We start from the raw sequence: 23,425 nt of genomic DNA on the forward strand, positions 1-23,425 counted from the left end.
ATTCCAACAGTTTTCTGAAAAACGTATGTTTCTATATCAGTGGTGCTCAATCTTTTTCATGTCAAGCACCCCCACAATTATATGTATTTGGCCGCAGACCCCCATCAACATATTTTGTTCCAGGGACCCCCAGAAGCAAAGATTTGAGTTAAAAATGTTCGCTTTAAAAAATATATATATATATTCAGAAGATTTGCACACATTTTCACGATTTTTCAAAAAGATCTACAAGCTCGTAGCGCGGCACTCGCTCACTTTTTTTATTTTTTATGTTTTTTTGGGGGGTTTTATGACCTCAATTACACCCAAAAAATCTGAACTTTGAACATTCAGTGGTTTTTCTGTGGTCTGGGGTTTTCTGAATAATTAGGCTGAAAAGTAATCTGTCACTGTCGATTAATCCCGCCCACTCTCCTCCTCGCCCCTCCCCTCCCCTATCCTTTCCTTTGGGGGGGGACGGAGCAGAGGCGATGATTGACAGGCAAAATCCCTCACCAGCGACACCCGCAGGCAAAGATTTCTTTTTTCATTGCAGTTGAAAAGGCTTTAGAAATGTGAGAGAAAAACACCTGCCATGGATCAATGGAGTGGATTTTTTTGTTAAAACTTTCTATACACGTTTGAAGGACCATGACAAAGACTTTTAATGTGTGGTAAAACTGAACGTCATGAAACCTTTAACAGGAATCCAACATAATAGAAAAGATAAGTCAACAAACCAAAAAACATTTACTCAACACACTGATGATAGTGCTGTCAATCAAGTCTATGAAGCTATCAATGAAATCAATGTTATACAATATGTAGTGGTGGGGGGCGGGGGGGTCCCTCCTTGCTTCATCTTTCTCTCAGCCAAAGAGTCTGTGGTCTGAAAAACGTTGAATAGCCCTGCTTTAGACTCTAAAAGGAACCAGGCGCAAAAGCCCCATCCATTCTAATTAGCATGTGCTGCCTGAGAAACATGTTGTCAGCCCCCCTTCACTTCACACATCTTTAAAAAAAAAAAGAAAAGTCTCCGTGTCACCCTGCCAGTGACACAATGTTCAGATTTTTTTTTCGGTGTTTCCCAGAGGAAATAATTGAGCTCCTTCCACTGTATCCTATACTGTACACCACAATCTGAGTCAGAACATGATGAGTCATCACCTGACACTTCTACTTCTGAATCCATCAGTTCCTCCTCCACCTGTTGACTCTCCTCACAGTGAGTAGGTGGGAGTGGATCGTTATATCGGTGTCAGCCAAGCGACAAGGGCGTCTATGTCCTCTTTTCAAAGTTATACCAGGGTTTCTCAATCACAAATAATATTAATTATTATAATACAGTCACTTTATGTAGCGCTTTTCTTGGTACTCAAAGTCGCTTTACATGACAGAAACAACTTTATTAAGAGAATAACTGGTTAAAGGCTAAAAACTAAGCAAAGAAAAAATACAAATTAAAAGGCAGAAAGGGGTATTTGAATTAGGCATGGAAAGTGAGGTGGGTTTTGAGTGGGGTCCAGGGACCCCCAGTGTTCCTTGGGGGGGTTCCAAATGGACCCTTACAGGTCTGACACTCAGAGTCAAGGGGGCGATTGAAATTAAAATGTTTGAGCACCACAGTGCTTGAGTAGACCCCTGGGATGGAGGTTCTCAAAGTGGGGTCTGGCGGGGACCCCAAGGGGTCCTTGGGAGGGTACCAGGGAGTCCCCATCAAAAGTAGTAAATATAGCGTCACAATAATTTTAACCACTTTATCCATTTATATGTTGGCCATTCAAAACATATTTTGTGAAAAAATATTGAAAATGTTTGGGAAATTTTGAATGATTTAGAATTTGTTAAACATAAATCTTCTCTTCTGGGGGTCCCTGGCCTTTTAGATGGGGGTCCCTGGCCAAATACATATCAATTTGGGGGTCCTTCACATGAAAAAAAGTTTGAGAACCACTGCCCTGGGAGACGGATTGCTGAGGTAGAGCACAACACACCTACCGTACTCATACGCTGAGTTGGCGGCGCTCGGTATCGAACCCAAAACCTTGTGGTCCAAAAGGTGAGTGCTCTACCCACTGAGCCTCAATTAACCACTAATTAACACAGTCAATCCGGAAAAGCATCTGTGCCATTTTAGATTTTAGCTATGAGTGTGTGTCATACATGTTTTTAAATAGCAGATATACAGTACAAGCTCATAGCGTGTCACTTTGTGCCGCGCTATGAGCTTGTAGATCTGCTATTTTTGAAAAAACGTGAACATTTGTGCAAATCTTTGAATACATATTTTTAAAGCAAACATGTTTTACTAAAATCTTTGCTTCTGGGGGTCCCTGCATAGGCGGCGGGTGAGCCTGACATTGGGAAGGCTAGGAGATATGGCACAAAAAAAAGTGTGTTTTTTGGGCGGATTTTGTTTTGTTTCTTTTCGTTTTTTGGTTACTTTATTTTGGTTTTAGGGTTAGGTTAGGGTTAGGGTTAGGTTATTTCATTCTTATTTTTGCCTGATTTTACTGTTTTATTATCAAAGAATTAACTAAATAACACTTATATTATATATCATTTGCACAATTCGCAGAATTTCCCAGCATAACATTTGGGAAGGCTTAGCCTACCCTAGCCTTCATTACCCGCCGCCTATGGGTCCCTGGAACCAAACATTTTCAGATGAGGGTGTGCGGCCAAATACGTATCATTTTGGGGGTCCTTGACGTGTAAAAGTTTCAGCACCACTGATACAGCAACATTTTTCAGAAAACTGCTAGGATTTAGAAGACAGGCCTTAACAGGTGTCTGAAAATATTGTGAAAATGTGTGAGATTTGTTTCCAAATTTTGGGACTTTTCTTTTTCTTTAAACCTTGATGACCCTCTAGCCCTGAGGGGGAAACCTTGACACCAGCTCACGTCACTGACACATTGTGATGTGTTGTGAGCTTGTAGATCGGCAATTCCTTTTTTTACTGTATGTTCTCCCCAGAATAGGGACGCTACGGCTCAAGTGTTGAAACCAATTTTTAAAAGAACGTTCAACAACCCACTGCAGGCCTATACAACAGAATGAAAATCAAGAAAGGAGGCTTGGTGAAGCGTGCATACCCATCGGGCACTGTGCAAAGTTGTGGGCAATTTGTTAGAGGGATAGTCAATGGTTTAGTGTCTTGTGTATTAAAACGGTCCATCACTCATTTTACGGCTCTATTCGTCTTGACATTTACAGCGAGAGTCAGAACAAACATTAGGATGTGCATTATGGCTGCTCCCCGAGCGCCTTTCTCATCGCTGTTGGGCACAAACCTTGTATCTCCACTTCTCAACATTTTATGTTTTATTTGTAAATATTTACTTTATTTATTGTGTCATACAGTGCCAAACAAAAATAGCATGTGAGGTTGTACTGTAGATCAGCTATCAAAATAAATAAAGAAGTTAAAGTGGTTAAGTGTGTCTGTGTGTTTTATAAATATTGAACCAATAAAAAGTATTAACAAGCTTGTGACTAAATAATAACTTAATTTCCTGAAAAGTGAGGGGTTTATACATACAAGGGACATACAAGCTTTACACCCGACAACGATGATATGAAAGGCACTTATTACTTTAGACAGGAAAAAAACAAATCCATACTTTTTTTTTAAGGCCCGTATTTGCCTTTAATAAGACTTTTACATTTTGGAATCAATCATTTACGTCAGGGGGGATGAATAATGATGTGAGTTGGATGGAGAGAGCGTTTTTGCTGCTCATTCTTTGAGCTTTAAGCTGTGAAATTGAGCGGTTAGTTTCATCTGGGTTGGCTCAGCACGCTGCGTTCACACACACACACACACACACACACACACACACACACACACACTCACACACACACACACACACACACACACACACACACACACACACACACACACACGGACATTAAACAATATTGACGAAGGGAACTTGACGTCACCAGTGGTGGAAAAAGTACTCACATTTTTTACTTAAGTAAAAGTACCAATACTACAATGTAGAAATAGTCTGTTACAAGTAAAAGTCTGGAAGAGAGCAGGAATTCTAAATGTACTTGTGTAAAAATACAAAAGTATTGGTATTAGCAAAAGTAGAAAGCACTTATTATGCAGAATAGCAGCTACAATGTTCACAATGTGTCGCATCACGATGCGACGCATTGTGAGCTTGTAGATCATAATGATCGCTATTTTCAAATGGCCGAAATGGGGCTGAAGAGGTTAATGTATGTTTTTGTGTTATGTTAGGGTTTAAGTGGTAAGTGAAAAAAAAAAAGAAATCATATCACAAGATTTGGCAGACCCCCTGTAGTAACTCTGAGGACCCCCTAGGGGTCCCGGACCCCCTGTTGAAGACCCCTGTATTAGTGTGAAGGGGAGCGAGGGGTGGGTCTTCACTCATTAGAACCCAATAACAAGCCCCGAAAGCATACCCTGCTTTATTATCCATTAAACAATTCATGGGACCAAAATGTACAAAACAACGCACATCATAAAGTCTTCATGAAAAGGTTTACAAAGGTAACTAGAAAAAGTGCTCCTCGGAGCACAACTCTCCGCTGTTGGGAATGTTGGGAATGTTCTATCTGTATAAGTGTCCTATCCGTCCTGTCTGTATAAGTGTCCTATCCCTCCTGTCTGTATAAGTGTCCTATCCGTCCTGTCTATGTAAGTGTCCTATCCGTCCTGTCTGTGTAAGTGTCCTATCCGTCCTGTCTGTGTAAGTGTCCTATCCAATTGTTACAGTATCCGCCATTTCTATACCATTTCGTGATTGTTCCTGTCTTACCTCACTCTTACCAGACTTGTGTTGGGAATGTTGGGAATGTTCTAATTCTTATGTTCTAACTGTCCTATCCATCCTGTCTGTATAAGTGTCCGATCCGTCCTGTCTGTATAAGTGTCCTATCCGTCTGTATAAGTGTCCTATCCGTCTTGTCTGTATAAGTGTCCTATCCGTCCTGTCTATGTAAGTGTCCTATCCCTCCTGTCTGTGTAAGTGTCCTATCCCTCCTGTCTGTATAAGTGTCCTATCCGTCCTGTCTGTATACTGTAAGTGTCCTATCCGTCCTGTCTGTATACTGTAAGTGTCCTATCCGTCCTGTCTGTGTAAGTGTCATATCCCTCCTGTCTATGTAAGTGTCCTATCCGTCCTGTCTGTGTAAGTGTTCTATCCGTCCTGTCTGTATAAGTGTCTTATCCGTCCTGTCTGTATAAGTGTCCTATCCGTCCTGTCTGTATAAGTGTCCTATCCGTCCTGTCTGTGTACTGTAAGTGTCCTATCCGTCTGTGTAAGTGTCATATCCCTCCTGTCTATATAAGTGTCCTATCTGTCCTATCTGCCAATTATGTATCAGCCATGCAGCCATTTCGTGATGGTTCCTGTCTTACCTCACTTTGACAGTGGCAGAGACACTGTCAAAGTGATGCCATGTATTTATACAGTATTTCACCGTATTGTCACGTGTCACGTGAGGCTTGACCAATCGGTGTGTCATATTTAGAAAGTGAAAACAACACTCTCCTGCGGAGAGTAAAAAGCCAAGTATACTCTCTCTCTCTCTCTCTCTCTCTCTCCCTCTCTCTCTCTCCCCCTCTCTCTCTCTCTCTCCCTCTCTCCTGCCCTCTCTCTCTCTCTCCCTCTCTCCTGCTCTCTCCCTCTCTCCCTCTCTCCGGCTCTCTCTCTCGCACGCACGCACGCACGCACGCACGCACGCACGCACGCACGCACGCACGCACGCACGCACGCACGCACGCACGCACGCACGCACGCACGCATATACACACACATACACACACATAACATATACAGTAAAAAAAATAAAGAGGAAGGAAAAAAAAGCACTTTACAGCCATATAGTTCCCTTAAGTGTTTACGGGAACCTGAGTAAACACATTACAGAGACACATTACCATCAGATGTGTCTCCATCTTATTTCAGAGGCGTCATCATTCTAAAACGATGCCGGTGAATGTCTGTCCTCACTCTCCTTTCGTTTTTGATCTGGCAGCAATTCAAAGCGTCTAGTTTGCTGAGGATTTGTGGAGTCACCGACTCCTATAGCTGGAGTAGAGAGCTTTAATGTCTGATAAAAACTCTCACTAAAACCACCACCCCATTCCTGTCTGGTCTAGCCTTCTCTCTCGTCTAGCCTACTGTATAAGTAACAAAAACATGAGAACGAATAAAGATATATTCGTCTCTCTCTCTCTCTATCTCTCTCTCTCTCTCTCTCTCTCTCTCTCTCTCTCTCTCTCTCTCTCTCCATCTTTCTCCCCATTTGCTTCCTTCTCTCTCTGTCTCTGTTAATGAACTTGTTTTTTACGACATTAAATGTTGAATACGTTTTTTTGAAGACCTGGCAGTAACAGAAACATTATACTTTTTTCCTTTGTGAGACAGTTGGAAGGGAAATGAATTGGCCCTTAATTGAACCCCGCCAGACTCCTCACTGCCATGCAAAGGCAGATCTAAAACAAAGACATAGGAGACAGCGAAACAATGGGTTTTCCTGGCAAAATGAAGATGTGGGGGTGAAACAGAGAGGCGGCTGAGTGCTCTGTCAATTATCAAGTTTTCAGAGATCACACTTCTTGCTTTATTTTCCTCACAAACAACAGAGAGAGAGAGAGAGAGGGATGGTATTTTAAAAAATGAAGCGGAAGAGACAGTATGAAATGAGTCGCAATTGTGCACTTTCAGCTGTTAGCCATAGACTCCAGGATGCCACTTTGATACCACTCTATGTGCGTGTGTGCATGCGTGCGTGCGTGCGTGCAGGGATGTGTCAATAAAGCATCACAATCATTTTAACCACTTTATTATTGTAGGCTATACGTTGGCTATTAAAACATTTGCAGTAATGCCTTATAAATAATTAACTTTTTCCCCCCCGAATGAGTCATAGGAAGAAAGTTCTGATATCGGAAGGATTATTTTGTAGCATTTAGGAGGCTTATAACTAAAACATTGTGCACCCTAGCAGAAAGGCACACTCAAATGTGTCTCAACTTTGCCAGGAAGCTGTTTAAGTCCAACTTCTGAAATAGGCTACCACCTCCCCCCCTCCCCCTCAGGAAGGAGACCTATAGCTCACAGCTTATAAAACCTGAAGCCGATTCTACATGTCTCCTAAATCTCAACAGTTTTCTGAAAAACGTATGTTTCTATATCAGTGGTGCTCAATCTTTTTCATGTCAAGGACCCCCAAAATGTATTTGGCCGTGGACCCCCATCAAAATATTTAGTTCCAGGGACCCCCCAGAAGCAAAGATTTTAGTTAAAAACTTTCGCTTTAAAAATATATATATTCAAAGATTTGCACACATTTTCAAGATGTTTCAAATATAGCAGATCTACAAGCTTGTGCACTTTGGCTATTCAAAAATAGCAGATCTACAAGCTCGTAGCACGGCACTCGGTGCCGTGCTACGAGCTTGTAGATCTGTGCCGTGCTACGAGCTTGTAGATCTGCTATTTTTGAATAGCCAAAGTGTAAAATAATGCTTTTTAGCTCAAATCAAAAAGTGACACAGATGCGTTCCAGGTCTTAATGGGTTAAAACTGTCCATTGGCTACACACAAATTGAACAAGTTAACACAATAAAACTTCTGGGAGTAACTATTGATAGCTCTTTATGTAAACATATAAACAATATTGTAATCAAAGTAGGAAGAGGAATCAGTATGACTGGGAAGTGTTCTGCTTTCATCACTCCCTCCATAATGAAATCAGTTATTCACTCTTTGGTTCTGTCTCATTTAGAATATTGCCCTGTCAAATACCAAATCTGATTTGAAAAAGGTACAGGTTGCTCAGAATAAAGCCGCTCGTCTTGCACTAGGCTGTTCATACAGGACAAGTATTAACATGAACATCTGGCATGGCTGAAGGTTGAACATAAATTATCGGTGAGTCTTGTAATGCTACTGCGGAACATTATTATCACCAATAAGCCGCCTATCTTGGCTCACCGGTTACATAATATGTCTTCTGACCATCCTCCTATAATTTCATTATCCTCTGTCTGTCTGTAGTAGTCTCTGTAGTCGTCTCATGGTGAAGCTGCCCGGTTCCCCTCACTGGCTGGAGCAATTGCTCTGATTTTGCACACAGCCATTGACCATTACCATCTGAACTTAAAGGGTAAGACCACTTTGGTAGATGTTTGGGTTGTGTAGTTACCTTGCCATGATGTAACTCCAAAGGTGGGCAAGAAATCAAAAATAATTGCTCCATTGATTAGAAATTGATAATTCAAAATATGCGCCTCATTGACTTACATTGTACGGTAAAACAGCTCTCAAAGTCACTCTTTTAGCACGTAAATGAACCCAAACAAAGTTGATTCAGGCAATATAGAGCATCACCAAACCCAGTACTGTTTTTTTTTTTTATAAAAATGTCAACTTCCTGTTGATTTTATTATTTGAAGATTTGGATCCGGATCCGCCGATCCAGTCCGGGTTTTCTACTTATTAAAAATGGCAAAATCAACAGGAAGTTGACATTTTTATTTAAAAAAAAAACAGTACTGGGTTTGGTGATGTTCTATATTGTCTGAATCAACTTTGTTTGTGTTCGTTTTTGTGCTAAAAGAGTGACTTTGAGAGCTGTTTTACCGTACAATGTAAGTCAATGAGGAGCATATTTTGAATTATCAATTTCTAATCAATGGAGCAATCATTTTTGATTTCTTGCCCACCTTTGGAGTTAGATCATGGCAAGGTAACTACACAACCCAAACCTCTACCAAAGTGGTCTTGCCCTTTAACTGCGAAGCCCCTTTTTCACTTTCATCAAATCTCAGCTTCTTATTAGCGTTTATGTGTCAAACGATGGGAGATAACGTTGCCAGGTTTCGCGCGTAAAACAAGCAGCAAGGTCTATGAAAACAACGCCAAACGAAGCAAGCCCTACAAGCAACAAGGTCTATGAAAAGAAGGCCAAACGAAGCGCCTTCACACATATACATTGCCTCTTGGAAAACAGCCGATCCACAAGCTCAGAACACGTACCCACACCGACCTGCACTTTCACAAACAACGCCAAAAACACACTACCACCAATATTGCCCCTAAACCGCTTACAATAAGCGAACATGGCAACACCGAGACACATTCCATTCACTGCGTTCCGTTCACCACAGCACACCAACTGCACAACAGAAACACTTCAGAGACACGGCGACATCATTTACGTACGTTTACACAGAAAACATTCTCACAGATCTCTCTCTGTGTGTGTGTGCGTGTGTGTGCGTGTGTGTGTGCGATGGGACCCGGGGGTTCTGCGGCAGGGGTTTCCCGTGGGGGGGGGGGGGACCGCGAGGGTGCCGCGACGGGACCCATTGGACTCTTGGAATTGATTTAAAAAATGTAACTCAACATTTTAAGTACACGTTGTGGGCTTGTATTTTTGTGAGCTTGTGAGCTTGTATTTTCAAACATTTTAGTACTTTTACTTTTGGTACTTTAAGTACATTTTGATGCCAATACGTTTGTACTTTTACTCAAGTAAATTTTGAATTCTGGACTTTTACTTGTAACAGAGTATTTCTATATTGCAGTATTGGTACTTTTAATTAAGTAAAGAATTTGATAACATAAACAATAATAAATAAAGAAATAAAAGGAGGCCACGCAGTGGGGATAGAGCTCCGGGGGTGTGACAGGGGCTGACAGGGAACAAAGCTGCAGAGAACAGGTCACCAGATGGACCTTCTGTTTCCAACACCAAAACCACATCATTGTGTCAACTCACAGTACACATCCTGTGCGATGGATGGTGTCTGGCGGCCAAAATACCTATGTGTGACCCAGTCCAGAGCTGTGTCTTTTTGTTTTGTTGCCGTGCTGTTCACACTTGATAAAAAACAACCTGATTTCAATCTGGATAGGCCAAAACTCTGCTTTCAGTTGGCAGTGTGAACACAGCCTAAGTGCAAAGACTTACGTTATCAACAAAAGAAAGACATGTTCACATGTGTGTATATACAGTACTGTACGTTGAAGAGTGCTTCAGGCAGCTTGGCTGTTTAGTGACATACTGTATGTCACCGTTTTTTTTTAAATGGCTTCAGATTGTGTTTAGTAAATGGGACCAGTCATGGCTGTCCTGCATCGTCTGTCACACTCTCTATCTCTTCTCCTCTTCTTTTCACTGTTCCCTCCGTAACCTCTCCTCTCCTCCACTCTCTCTCTCTCTCTCTCTCTCTCTCTCTCTCTCTCCCGATGAGCTGAGTGTGATGGGTGCCGCATCACAGCCCCCGCACAGCTTGTTCCCATGGCAACACAGGAGAGAGAGAGAGTGATGTGGGGAGGAGAGCGGGTGGAGAGAAGTAAGAGAATGTGAGTTGGGGACAGACAGACAGACAGACAGACAGACAGACAGAGCGAGAGACAGAGAGAGAGACAGAGAGAGACAGACAGAGCGAGAGACAGAGAGAGAGACAGACAGACAGACAGACAGACAGACAGACAGACAGACAGACAGACAGACAGACAGAGACAAAGAGAGAGACAAAGAGAGAGACAAAGAGAGAGACAGACAGACAGACAGACAGACAGAGCGAGAGACAGAGCGAGAGACAGAGACAGAGAGACAGAGAGACAGAGACAGAGAGAGCTATGTGGGAGGTATTATTGTACAGCTAATTTGCTGTAAATCACAGACACACACACACACACACACACACACACACACACACACACACACACACACACACACACACACACACACACACACACACACACACACACACACACACAGAGAGAGAGTTCTGTGAACTATAAGCCGATGGTCTCGTTAATGGGCATTAGTTGCAACTCTCTTCGATAATCCCTGCTGTCAAACTGTGTGTGTGTGTGTGTGTGTGTGTGTGTGTGTGTGTGTGTGTGTGTGTGTGTGTGTGTGTGTGTGTGTGTGTGTGTGTGTGTGTGTGTGTGTGTGTGTGTGTGTGTGTGTGTGTGTGTGTGTGTGTGTGTGTGTGTGTGTGTGTGTGTGTGTGCGCGCGTGCGCTGTGTGTGTGTGTCTCCAGTATAATTATTGCCATCTAGTACGCGGGGGAACAGTTCCCAACTGCTGCTTCCAGACCACTGGGCCTCATTAGTTTGAACACGACCAGCCTGTGTGTGTGTGTGTGTGTGTGTGTTGAACCCTAACATCCTTATTACAGGGCTCACATTCAGCAAAAAGAGGCGATCTACAAGCTCATAACCCTTTGGTTCCATTTGTACACTCTCAAAGCTAAGGGGCCATTTGGAACCCCATCAAGGAACCATGAGGGTCCCTGGACCACACTCTGAGACCCACTGGTGTAGCAGAGTGTTTCCAGTGAGCCAACATGCACTCTGACTCTGTTTGACCTAGCCTGGTCAGCATATCTTTTCGTGTCTATAATCCGGTCGGGAGCGGAAGTAACTCTACGTCACCAGGCGCGTCATCCGCGTCATCAGGTGGCCGGATGGGCAGATCCGGAAAGACGTCACCCCAAAATAGGTCCGTCCTAATAAAATCCTTGATGCGGCGTAGTTTAGCTTATTTTTAGCGGCGCTAGCCGCTCTATACCTGACTTTGTCCGTGTGCGTCAACGTTCTGATTGGTCAGGTGCGTCAACAAAGTGATTGGTCAAGCTTCACGTGACACATGGCTATAAACACATTATAAACACATATCGATGACAAAATGTATCAAAGGCGCCGCTACCTTCACACAGGGTGTGATTCTTTAAATATAAATGTGCGTGCACTATCCGGAGACTATTTAGCGTCTGTATTATCCCACAGGGAAATCCTATTCCATTTAAATAGGGATTGGGGAACCAAAACAAAGCGGAACCGCAAAACCGGATGGGCAGAATCCGGAAAGAGGATTTTTTTTTTCCCCACTAGGCGTGGCCTAGACCGGATCATATGGGTCTTTAGTAACGCATACCAGGCTTTCCTCCGAGGTGGAAAGACTGGTGACGCGAGGTTAGTTTGACCAGAATGGAACAGAGCCTTAATTAGTATCATTGGTAACACCTGTGAAGGAAGTTTTTCCCAATAGGCTGCTGTGCATATAGAGCCTAATAGTGTATAGTTCCCAACTTCAGCCTTCCAATCTCTCCACAGCAGGACCAGAGACGCAAAAACATTCAAGACTCTTACAACTTTCACCATAGTCTGATCATTTCACCCTGGGCTGGATTTAAATTGGAGTCAGCGGCCTGCACCCAGCTGCTACGCTTGCGCTCTCAGATAGGTTTTTTCCCCCTTTTTATTTAGATCAATAGGTCCCACACAGAAGAAAAGAAGATGAAAGAAAACTGGTGAAAGCCATATAAAGATGGATGAGGTCAAGACAAAAATGAAAAGGAGGGGAAAAAAAGAAAGAAATGCAATGCTGTATGCTGAGCTAAAAAAAACGAGGAGAGAGACGGCGTGATGTTCCTTTGGTGACACACGCTCTCTGTCATCGTCTAAAGGCAGACATTTTTATGTCTGAGGAGATAAAGGGTGATGAAGCGAGACGGAGGCTTGCAGACGGAGGATATACAACCTCTTGTCTCTCTGGGTAATGTCTGGACTGGAGACACGATGTGAACCGGCCAGTGTGACAAAGAAACACAAACTCAAATTCAGGTAACAGAGTTCTTTTTAACTTGTGAACTCTGACAAACAGACAGAAATCGACTGAATCAAAACCGGATGATCCGTCCACAGGGCACACAAGTGTGAACATAATAATAATAATTTTCTTTATTATTGTCCCCCCAGGGATATTCATTTTCACAGTCCGTTCCAACAGACTAACCCATAACCATATAGTACAAAATAACCAGTCCCCAGTCTACAAAAAAACCTTTCCTATCAGCATGGCAGTTTGTTTAATGCCACAATGATTGAAGGGACACAACTCTGACGATGTAAGGGATGATTAGTGTCATTTTGTGAGTGGTAAAAACATGTGATGGCTTTATTGTTCATATCAGAAAGTGTGGGTGTGGGAAGTCCGATAATCTTGGGGTAGGGTCCGGGATGCAACTGTTAACCCATTAAGACCGGGAACGCTTCTATGTAATTTTTAGATTTCTTTTGCTATTAAAAAATCGTGAAAATGTGTGCAAATATTTGAATATATATATATTTTTAAAGGGAACATTTTTAACTCAAGTCTTTGCTTCTGGGGGTCCCTATTACAAAGTGTTTTGAGATGGGGATCCGCGGCCAAATACATATAATTGTGGGGGTCCTTGACATGAGAAAGTTTGAGAAACACTGATATTGATTGAAAACATACGTTTTTTTAAAAAACTGTAAGATTTACAAGACATTTGTAGAATCCCCAGAAGCAAAGATTTAAGTTACAAATGTCTGCTTTAATATATACTAGATGTTACTAGATCTAGTAACATCTAGTAGATACTACTAGTAGATACTAGATCTAGTCAGGCAATAGTCAATTTAGTCAATTTCCAATAGTCAATTTCCTCCTCGTGCTTTAGTGGTGTGTGAAACAGATTCACATCATTATCCTCTTTATCCTTGCCCATATTGTATTGTTCAAGTTCCTCCCTATTTACTTGGCTGGTGTCTTCTTGGCTCAAAGTTAAGACACCATCGCACTTGGTGCGATGGTGAACTTTCGGCAGCGATTCGCAAGTCAATTATATAGTAGTAAGATTTCTGAACCATGACGGCGACCTGGCCTAATTATAGCTCAGCACACACGTCATGCGAAGTCCGGCCTCTCTGGCCTCTCCTCTCCTCTCAGCTCCTCCCCTCTCCTCCCTCCCTGCTTTGCTTTGCGGCCGTAACCTCTAGTCCCATCCTCCCAACCTCGGTCATGTGATAAAGAGGTCAGACTTCCTGTATCTTCCTGTATTTATATATGTATATATATATATATATATATATTCATATACTCTATGAGCTTGTAGATCTGCTTTTTTTTATCTTGAAAATGTGTGCAAATCTTTGAATATATATATATATATATATATATATATATATATATATATATATATATATATATATATATATATATATATATATATATATATATATATATAAGATTTGCACACATTTTCAAGATAAAAAAAAAGCAGATCTACAAGCTCATAGAGCGGCACTCGGTGCCGCGCTATGAGCTTGTATATCTGCTATTTTTTTATAGCCAAAGAAATCTTAAAGAGCTGGTGCCATGTGTTTGCACTTTTTCTGTTTTTCATGTGTCTATGAGGTCATGACTTCATTTAGCCCCCCGGTGGTGGTTTTTATGGTGTTTTATGTCTTCTCTGACTATTTGCAGTTTCTTCCTGGAGGCTGAAACCTTGAGGGTCAAACGTGCCAATAGAGACACAGCGCTTTAGTGACATAGTAAATACATACCCTCCCCCTCATTATCATAACACAACAGGTGTGGGCATGAGGAGGAGGAGGGACTAGGACAGGTGGGTGGTGCTAAGGTGGTGGAAGAGGTGCTAAGGTGAGAACATACATTTTTTTTAAACAATTTCTGTACACTTTTTTGAAAAAGATCTTCCTCCTAGTATAACCATAATACCTGATGATTATGTTTTAGTGGGGGCTCCCTCAGCCACTAGGACACAAACGGCAGCGGGAAGAATTAATTGCCTTAACGACTAAATACTCTACATTTAAGAATTAACTCTATTGTCTCCATTTGTTTAAGAATTTGTTCGTATCAAAATAATGATGAAGAAAAACATGCTTTATTCAATTAACTGACAAAAATGATAAGCAAAGCTAATTAAACCCTACAAACAAGCCAAGAAGACAGATATCTAAAACGATATAGCGATAAGGAGCCGGCAGGTCATCCCAGGTCTGGTGGACCGGCTCCATTTAAATGGGCAGGTCAGGAGAATCACAGCCAGAATGACACTGCAGAGCTTGGCACAAGATCATTTGGCAGAGAACAGAACAGAGGGGAAATGGAAAGCTATATTTATACAGGAGATAAACCACTTTCAACCTGGCATATCCTTATTCTGGGCATGTCATTAAAGATGGAAACGTGAAAGTGGTTAATAAGGGGAAAGAGGTGAGGTGGCAATGAACGTGGAGGCTCACAATCATCAAATGAAAAGTAATACATGGAGAATTTGCAGTGGTGGAAAGTAACTAAGTACATTTACTTAAGTACTGTACTTAAGTACAGTTTGAGGTATTTGTACTTTACTTGAGTATTTCCAATTTCCAATACTTTTTCTTCTACTCCACTACATCTCAGAGGCAAATATTGTACTTTTACTCCACTACATTTACTTGAAAACTTCAGTTACTAGTTACTTTTCAGATATAAATTATGATATAATGAAACATACATTAACCACTTTAAACCTATTTTATACATAGGCTATTTGAAAATAGCCGATCTACAAGCTCACAACGCGTCGCGATGCGACGCGTTGTGAGCTTGTAGATCTGCTATTTTCACATATTTAGTACTTTTACTTTTGGTACTTTATGTACATTTTGATGCCAATACTTTTGTACTGTTACTCAAGTACATTTTTAATTCTGGACTTTTACTTGTAACAGAGTATTTTTTATATTGCAGTGTTGGTACTTTTACTTAAGTAAAGAATTTGAGTACTTTTTCCACCGCTGAGAATTTGTGACATTTGGTGACTCAGTGCACCTTTTCTCTTCTTCCCCGCTCTGCCAATCACATCTGATATCGAAATCCCTCCATCTCCATTTTATCTCTCTCCATTCTGGACCTGTTTAACCTCTCCTCTCCTCTCTCACCAGACTTTAACTCCTCCTCTCCCTCTCTCTCTCTCTCTCTCTCTCTCTCTCTCTCTCTCTCTCTCTCTCTCTCTCTCTCTCTCTCTCTCTCTCTCTCACCCCCTCTGTCTCGACCTATATTTATAATTGTTCTCTATCTTCTATCGGGGGAAGTTTTCTTTTTTTTCTTTTTGCTGATCGTGCACGCTGGCTCTTTGTTTTTTCTTGCAGTCATGGCCTGCTTCCCCGTTGTCACACGGCCACACCGCGACGACAGCGTACGTGCGTGTGTGTGTGTGTGTGTGTGTGTGTGTGTGTGTGTGTGTGTGTGTGTGTGTGTGTGTGTGTGTGTGTGTGTGTGTGTGTGTGTGTGTGTGTGTGTGTGTGTGTGTGTGTGTGTGTGTGTGTGTGAGTGCATGGAAGGCTCACACTGAGACAATGGCTCCAGCTGGAGGAGACTAATGTCTGTTATCTGCACTGTAGTCTATCTGCATCCTTGTCATCCCTCTCTTCTAGTCTCCTTCCATCCTTACCTTCTAATCTCCTTCCATCCTTCTGTCCTTCTCTCTCTCCATGCTTAACTACGCCCTCCCCCTCTTTCTATCTTTATCCTCTATATATCGACACTGTCGTGCAGAAACCTTGTATCTCCTTCACAACCTTTATGTAGTTTCAATACCTTTACAACCTTTTATGTTTTTCCATAAATAAAAGCCGTACTTCGTAATACTACATTGTCCCATAAAAGTAGCAAAAATAGCCGATCTACAACTCACAGTGCGTTGCATTGCGACACATTGTGAGCTTGTAGATCTGAATTGGATGAGGTTTCCACCTGAGAGGGACAATAAAATAAAACAGTATAACAGAGACATAAATGCAGGGGAAAAAATATTTAAAACTATCCAGAACTAGGGTGACCACCCGTCCCGAATCTTGCGAGACAGTCCCGAAATTGGACCGTCTATCCCGCGTCCCGCACAAACGGAACAATGTCCCGCGAATCAAAGATTCGAGAGAGAGAGAAAAAATGCTGCTGTTATATTTATTTTGTCATTTCCGATTTCCGAGTGTAGGCTATAGGATTATATCATATCCCCATAATAGTAGTACTATATTACTCATTGACGAGAAACGCAGCCCCAAAACACACTCGCCCCAAAACACACTTGCCGCTATTTTTTTCGCCGACCGAGGCCGCCGGATATACCCAGCGCGAGTGTGTTTTGGGACGAGCGTTCTTGTATTCTATCCCGGCCACGCAACAACATGTGATTTCACCGGCTTGTTTACAAGTTGAATTTGGGGAAAGAAAATAATCAGGAGCTCAACAACATAATGAGAGGATAAGAGCTATCTGTGCTATAGCTGCAAAGTGTGCATATTTAAGCAAGTATTAACAGTGAAAGCTACCGAGGAAAAAGAAACAGAGTTGAGTGATAGACCCCCGCCACGACACGACATGGGAGTTATCATCAAATCCAAAGATTTGTTGTGAATAATTATAAACAAACAACCTCCTGGTGCTTCCAAGTTGGGGGGTAGGTTGACCAAAACCGAAGGTATTGAAGAGGAGGACACGGAAAATGTTACGGTCATCAGAGATCAAAGGATTTAGCAGCTGCCATTCTGATAATGTTAGGAGCAATGGACCAGGCAACAGTGACACTACGACCAGGTAGGGTCCAAGTGTTTCCAAATGGACTGCAGTCTGCTCTGCACAGAGCCCTATCCATCAGATCCAAAGTAGACTAGGTATTTTTTTGCAACCAAAATACCATGTATTATGCAAGTACTTAATGAAGTTGGCCAAAGTTTCTCAGCTGCATTATGTTTGTTCTTCGTGTCTGTCTATCCTCTGAAACAAAGGGGTTTATAGTGAGAACCAGGGGCGTCACGGCCATTCACTGTGCGTACGACGCGACACCCTCACTCTCACAGATCCGTGATTTCATACCCCCCACTTTTTGCAAAAAGAAATTGATAATAAATTGGTAAAATCAGGCAAAAATTATAATTAAATAACATAACCCTAACCTAACCCTAATCCTAACCATAAAACCGAAATAAAGTTACCAAAAATCTGGGAAAAACAAACAAAATCTTAGTGTTCTTCCAATGCATCCAATGTTGTTATTATTTAGTCAGGTTGCCAGGTTGTTAATACTTTTCATTGGTTCAATGTTCATGAAAACACACAACTTAACCACTTTCACTTTCAAAGCTTTTTAAATATACTTCTGTGTGACTCTGTAGTATATGACAATTTACAATTACAATTTAGAAATGTATCAGACGCTCTCCTGAGCGATTTTTGCAAGGTAATCTATATAGGTAAACCAAGAACCTAGCATCAGTCAAAACAGTATAATATCAAAATCTATAGTCTAAATAACATGCTATCTATCTAAATGACGATGTAGGGAATTCATTTACGGGGGTAAAAAAAAACACAATAAAGTTGAAAGTTGGAAATAGGAGGTTTCCACCCGACCAGGGAAGTGCACAGATAGACTCTAGGTGGTGCTAGAGTCTGCCCTTTGCCCTCTTGACCAGAAGTGCCCAGTTTACAGCAGGGGTCTTCAACAGGGGGTCCGGGACCCCTAGGGGGTCCTCAGAGTTACTACAGGGGATCCGCCAAATATTTATGTGATATGATTTTTCTTTTTACCATAACCACTCGAAACCTAGCATCCCTTTTTTGAGGAGAACTTTAGCCAAAAATAGCAGATCTACAAGCCCACAACGCCTCGCAGCGCGAGGCGTTGTGGGCTTGCAGATCTGCTATTTTTGGCAAAGAGGTATAGGTGTAGAGGGAAAAAAAGACCAGACCAAGTAAACAAAAAAAGTATAATTTACTTGAGCACCTGCCCCTCAAAATGTCTGTGCACGCCACTGCACCCGACAGCAACAAACTATAGCTTCAAGGAATGTGCCAGCTAGGCCATTACTCTCTCTTAAGCCATGGACTGCATGTTGGACTGTCCACTCACTCTCTGTCACTGCCAGGGACCTCCCTGGGTCCCCTGTACCTCTTTGTCTCACATGGCTCTGCCCCATTAAGCAACTACGTACATTTACTCAAGTGCTACTCGAGGCTAACCCTTCTGTAATTTTCCTGTTCTGCCTTGGATTCGAACCCTGGTGCCCAGGCGTGAAATGTGTGCTGACATGTTTAACCAGTGAGCTAATAGAGCCTGTGTGACACACACACACACACTCACACTCACACTCACACACACACACACACACACACACACACACACACACACACACACACACACACACACACACACACACACACACACTCTCACACACACACACACACACACACACACACACACACACACACACACACACACACACACACACACACACACACACACACACACACACACACACACACACACTTATGTTTTTAAAGATACAAGAAAAAGGTTAAAGAGGTGGTGCCATGGTTTTGCACTTTTTTTGTTTTTTCATGTGTCTATGAGGTTGGTAGAACTTCATTAAGCCCCCCGGTGGTGTTTTTATGGTGTTTTATGTCTTCTCTGACTATTTTGAGTTTCTTCCTGGAGGCTGGAACCTTGAGGGTCAAACGTGCCAATAGAAAAACAGCACTTTAATGACACAGTAAAATTATACCCTCCCCCTCATTATCATAACACAACAGGTGTGAGCATGAGGAGGAGGAGGGACAGGTGGGTGGTGCTAAGGTGGTGGAGGAGGTGCTAAGGTGAGAACCCGGTATAATTAATGAACTGGAGACGTGTCCACGTAAAAACATAATTTTAACACTTTCTGTACACTTTTTTGAAATAAAAACCCTATAATAATCACTGAAAATCACGGCACCCCGTCTTTAAAATGACCATTCATAATGACAACTTTTAGTACATGAGTATATTTTGATGATCTTGTGCTCAATGCTGTACGTTGTGGTATTGAGTACTTCTTCCACTACTGCTGTCCACTCCCTCACTCCCTCCCTGTCTTCCTGTCCCTTTCTGACTCATATGGTTTTGCTCCATTGAGTCAGTCCAAGAATGACAAAGAAGTGAATGTAGGGCCTGGTGCCTATGCCTGTATGGTGGCTCACACCATATGTCCACCTCATTCACTAACAAACCTGCACTTAAACCCTGCGTAACAAGGTTTTATTCTACATTTTGGGATTTGTCCACATGTTCTTAATTGAATTTGTTCACATGTAAATTACCCCAGAGTCTTGGATGAAAAATGTGAGAATAATGTATTGGAGAATGAAAAGAAAGAAAGAAATACATTAAATGAAATAAAATAAATACAAAAAAGTAATTGAAAAAAACACAGCCCCCTCACGCATTAGAAAGACAATATTAGTCACCAGATCCAAGGACAGATGTTTTCAATGAATTTATCATGGTTAAAAAAATGGAGTTTAAAGTTACAATGAGTTTTTATAGGAAGGGGGCGTGTCTGATAGCATTAATATCAAATATCTAAATACTGAATCAAGCAACTTAAAAATTGTCCAGGGTGCTCAAAAAAGCCGGAGTTGACGTTAAAATGACCCCAAACATGTTTGAAAGTAAAATACCCCTTTAACATGCTTCTCAAAGCATTTGCCCTTCCGAAGGCAGTTAGGGCAACACGACGCCAATCATTTAAGCATAGTGCATTGCTTTGTTTCGGTACCTGGAAAGTGGTGGATGATTTGAAGCCGGAGAATGGATTACACACACAGAGTGAACTGAATGGGTTGTCCGGCTGGTGTCTTTTTTCTGTCCTCCCTTTCCATTCAAGTGACATTTACCGTTATGTTGAGTCTTGTCTGTTTGTCTGTCATCCACACACATACACACACACACACACACACACACACACACACACACTCACACACACACACACACACACACACACACACACACACACACACACACACACACACACACACACACACACACACACACACACACACACACATGCGCGTGCACGCACACACATGCACGCACACGCACTTGCACACACAGACAGACACTTTGAGGCCAGTAGGAGGTATTTGAGATGTGTCCAACTGGATGGTGGTAATTTCCCCTGGGCTGCAGGCAGTGATTTGACGGGTGACAGGGTGACAGGGGGATTGGGACAAAACTGCCAACAAAGAAGGAGTCAGATGGACTTAGGAAAGGAAAAAAATAATAAGGAGGCAGGGAGAAGTGTGTGTGTGTGTGTGTGTGTGTGTGTGTGTGTGTGTGTGTGTGTGTGTGCGTGTGCGTGCGTGCGTGCGCGCGTGCTGCAGTTGATTGAAAATGTCTAACTGGGGACAAAATGGGTGTCCCCTTTTAGATTTTATTTTAGTCAAAGGTTAGGGTATATTCACTCTGTCCCACTGTCTCTCCCTGCTGAGGAGGTGCTTAACTGACAGGCGGTTGCCTCGCGACACTACACTATTTAGTGTAGACTGAAAACAGGAGTGGGCCTAGTATACACCCCTGGGTGACTCTTAAGTACATAGGGATTAAGTCGTTAGGCATGTTAATTGAAAGGAAATTTAGTTCAACCTCACTTGTAGTTAGAGGACTTAAGTTATGGTTTACAGATCAGGACAAGAGATATACGTAGACCTGTAGTGTATGTTAAAGGCTGGAAAATGACTGCAAGGCAACAGCATATTCTGACTGTTATTATAATGCTTAAATGCACTGTTAAATAAAACATTGGACTGTCAAACACTGACTTATCCTTTCATAATAGCTATGGTTGGCATTGTTTTAGCATGATAATCCATTTGCATTGGGCCCACACTATTGTAACACATTGCCTTTGTCTTTGTCTAAGCCGGTGGTCCCCGGCATCCTTAGGGGTTCTAAGGGGTCCCCAGATAAATGAGTTACGGTAATACAGCATCACAATCATTTGAACCACTTTAACCATATTTTATACTTTGGCTATTCATTTTCTTTAATTTATTTCATTTACTTAGATTTTTACTATAACACACAACATGTTTTCAGATGGGGGTCCGTGGCCCGTAGGGCCGGTAATATACTTTTTCATTTGGGGTTTCCTTGACATGAGAACGTTTGAGAAGCAGTGATCTAAGTAGCCGAGGGTGAGGAAAGAGTAACACCTTTCCTCACCCTCGGCTACTTACATCCTTTTGTTTGGGGTTTAACCCATTAAGACCGGGACAGCATCTGTGTCATTTTAGATTTTAACCACTTTAACCATTATTTTATACTTTGGCTATACAAAAATAGCAGATCTACAAGCTCATAGTGCGGCACTGAGTGCCGCGCTATGAGCTTTTAGATCTGCTATTCTTTTTTAATCATGAAAATGTGTGCAAATCTTTGAATATATATATTTTAAAGCAAACATTTGTAACTTCGCTTCTGGGGGTCCCTGGAACTAAATATTTTTGAGATGGGGGTCCGTGGCCAAATACATATTTTGGGGGTCCTTGACATGAAAATTTGTGAGCACCACTGATAAAGCAAGATACGTTTTTTCAGAAAATTGTTAGGTTTTAGAAGACATTAGAGGACCTGATTCTAAACATTTGTTTTAGAATCAGGTCCTCAGGTCTTAATGGGTTTAGAGGCTCCTGAACCATTTGTATAATTTAATTACTTTGCCCATGCGGGAGGGGGTTTGTGTTGTCACAGAACTGACTCTTTATGAGGGTGTGGTTTTTGAAAGGTGAAAGACTGTTGAAAATCGGAGTTTGGACAGAGCGGAGGAGGATAGGCTCTCGCCGTGGTGTGGGTTGAATGAGCCTGATGGCTTCGGGGATTGGACAATGAAGAGAACGTTTTTTTTTTTTTTCTTGCTTTCACAATAAACTCTGTTCTTATATCTTCATCTTGAAAGGGAAAGTAAAATGTTTATAACAGCCTGTGTGTGCAGGTTTTAATTGTGCCGTTTGCCTGTCTTTATACCCACAGCTTGGATCTGTCATTCCTCTGTGCTATGCACAGGTTTATGGGTTCAAATGGATCGCCTGTCAGTATAATCATGGCTCTGTGAGAGAGAGCAACACAACAGGCAGGAAAACAAACGCCTGTTCAGAGTCGTTAGGCAGAGGAAAGGAACAATTGGCCCAGGAGAGAGAGAGAGAGAGAGAGAGAGAGAGAGAGAGAGAGAGAGAGAGAGAGAGAGAGAGAGAGAGAGAGAGAGAGAGAGAGAGAGAGAGAGAGAGAGAGAGAGAGAGAGAGAGAGAGAGAGAGAGAGAGAGAGAGAGAGAGAGAGAGAGAGAGAGAGAGAGAGAGAGAGAGAGAAGCTAGAAAAGGTAAATGGCTACACAGCATGCTCTGATGAAGGTCTGATCGACCAAAAGCTCCAAATAAAGTAAGACATTGTACAGGTCTAAAGGCCAATTCATACACCTTCCGACGTCGGAAAGTCTTCTGGTTCGGACAGGCTTTCCGAACGATAGTTTGGTGATGGAGGTGCACGGGTTTCAAGGAAAAACTCCTTCAGAAATTCCGAATGACGTCAATTTGTTGTTAGAACAAAGTTTTGGAGAACAGTTCTGACGTTGGAAGGAGTATGAGCCGTGCTTAAGTGAGCATAAATATTAACTAATTCAGCCCTGTAGTGCGATAAGTAATGTGTGTGTGTGTGTGTGTGTGTGTGTGTGTGTGTGTGTGTGTGTGTGTGTGTGTGTGTGTGTGTGTGTGTGTGTTTGTGTGTGTGTGTGTGTGTGTGTGTGTGTG

This window comes from Gymnoscopelus microlampas, assembly GCF_963454915.1.
Source record: "Gymnoscopelus microlampas genome assembly, chromosome: 8".
Classification (NCBI taxonomy): Eukaryota; Metazoa; Chordata; class Actinopteri; order Myctophiformes; family Myctophidae; genus Gymnoscopelus; species Gymnoscopelus microlampas.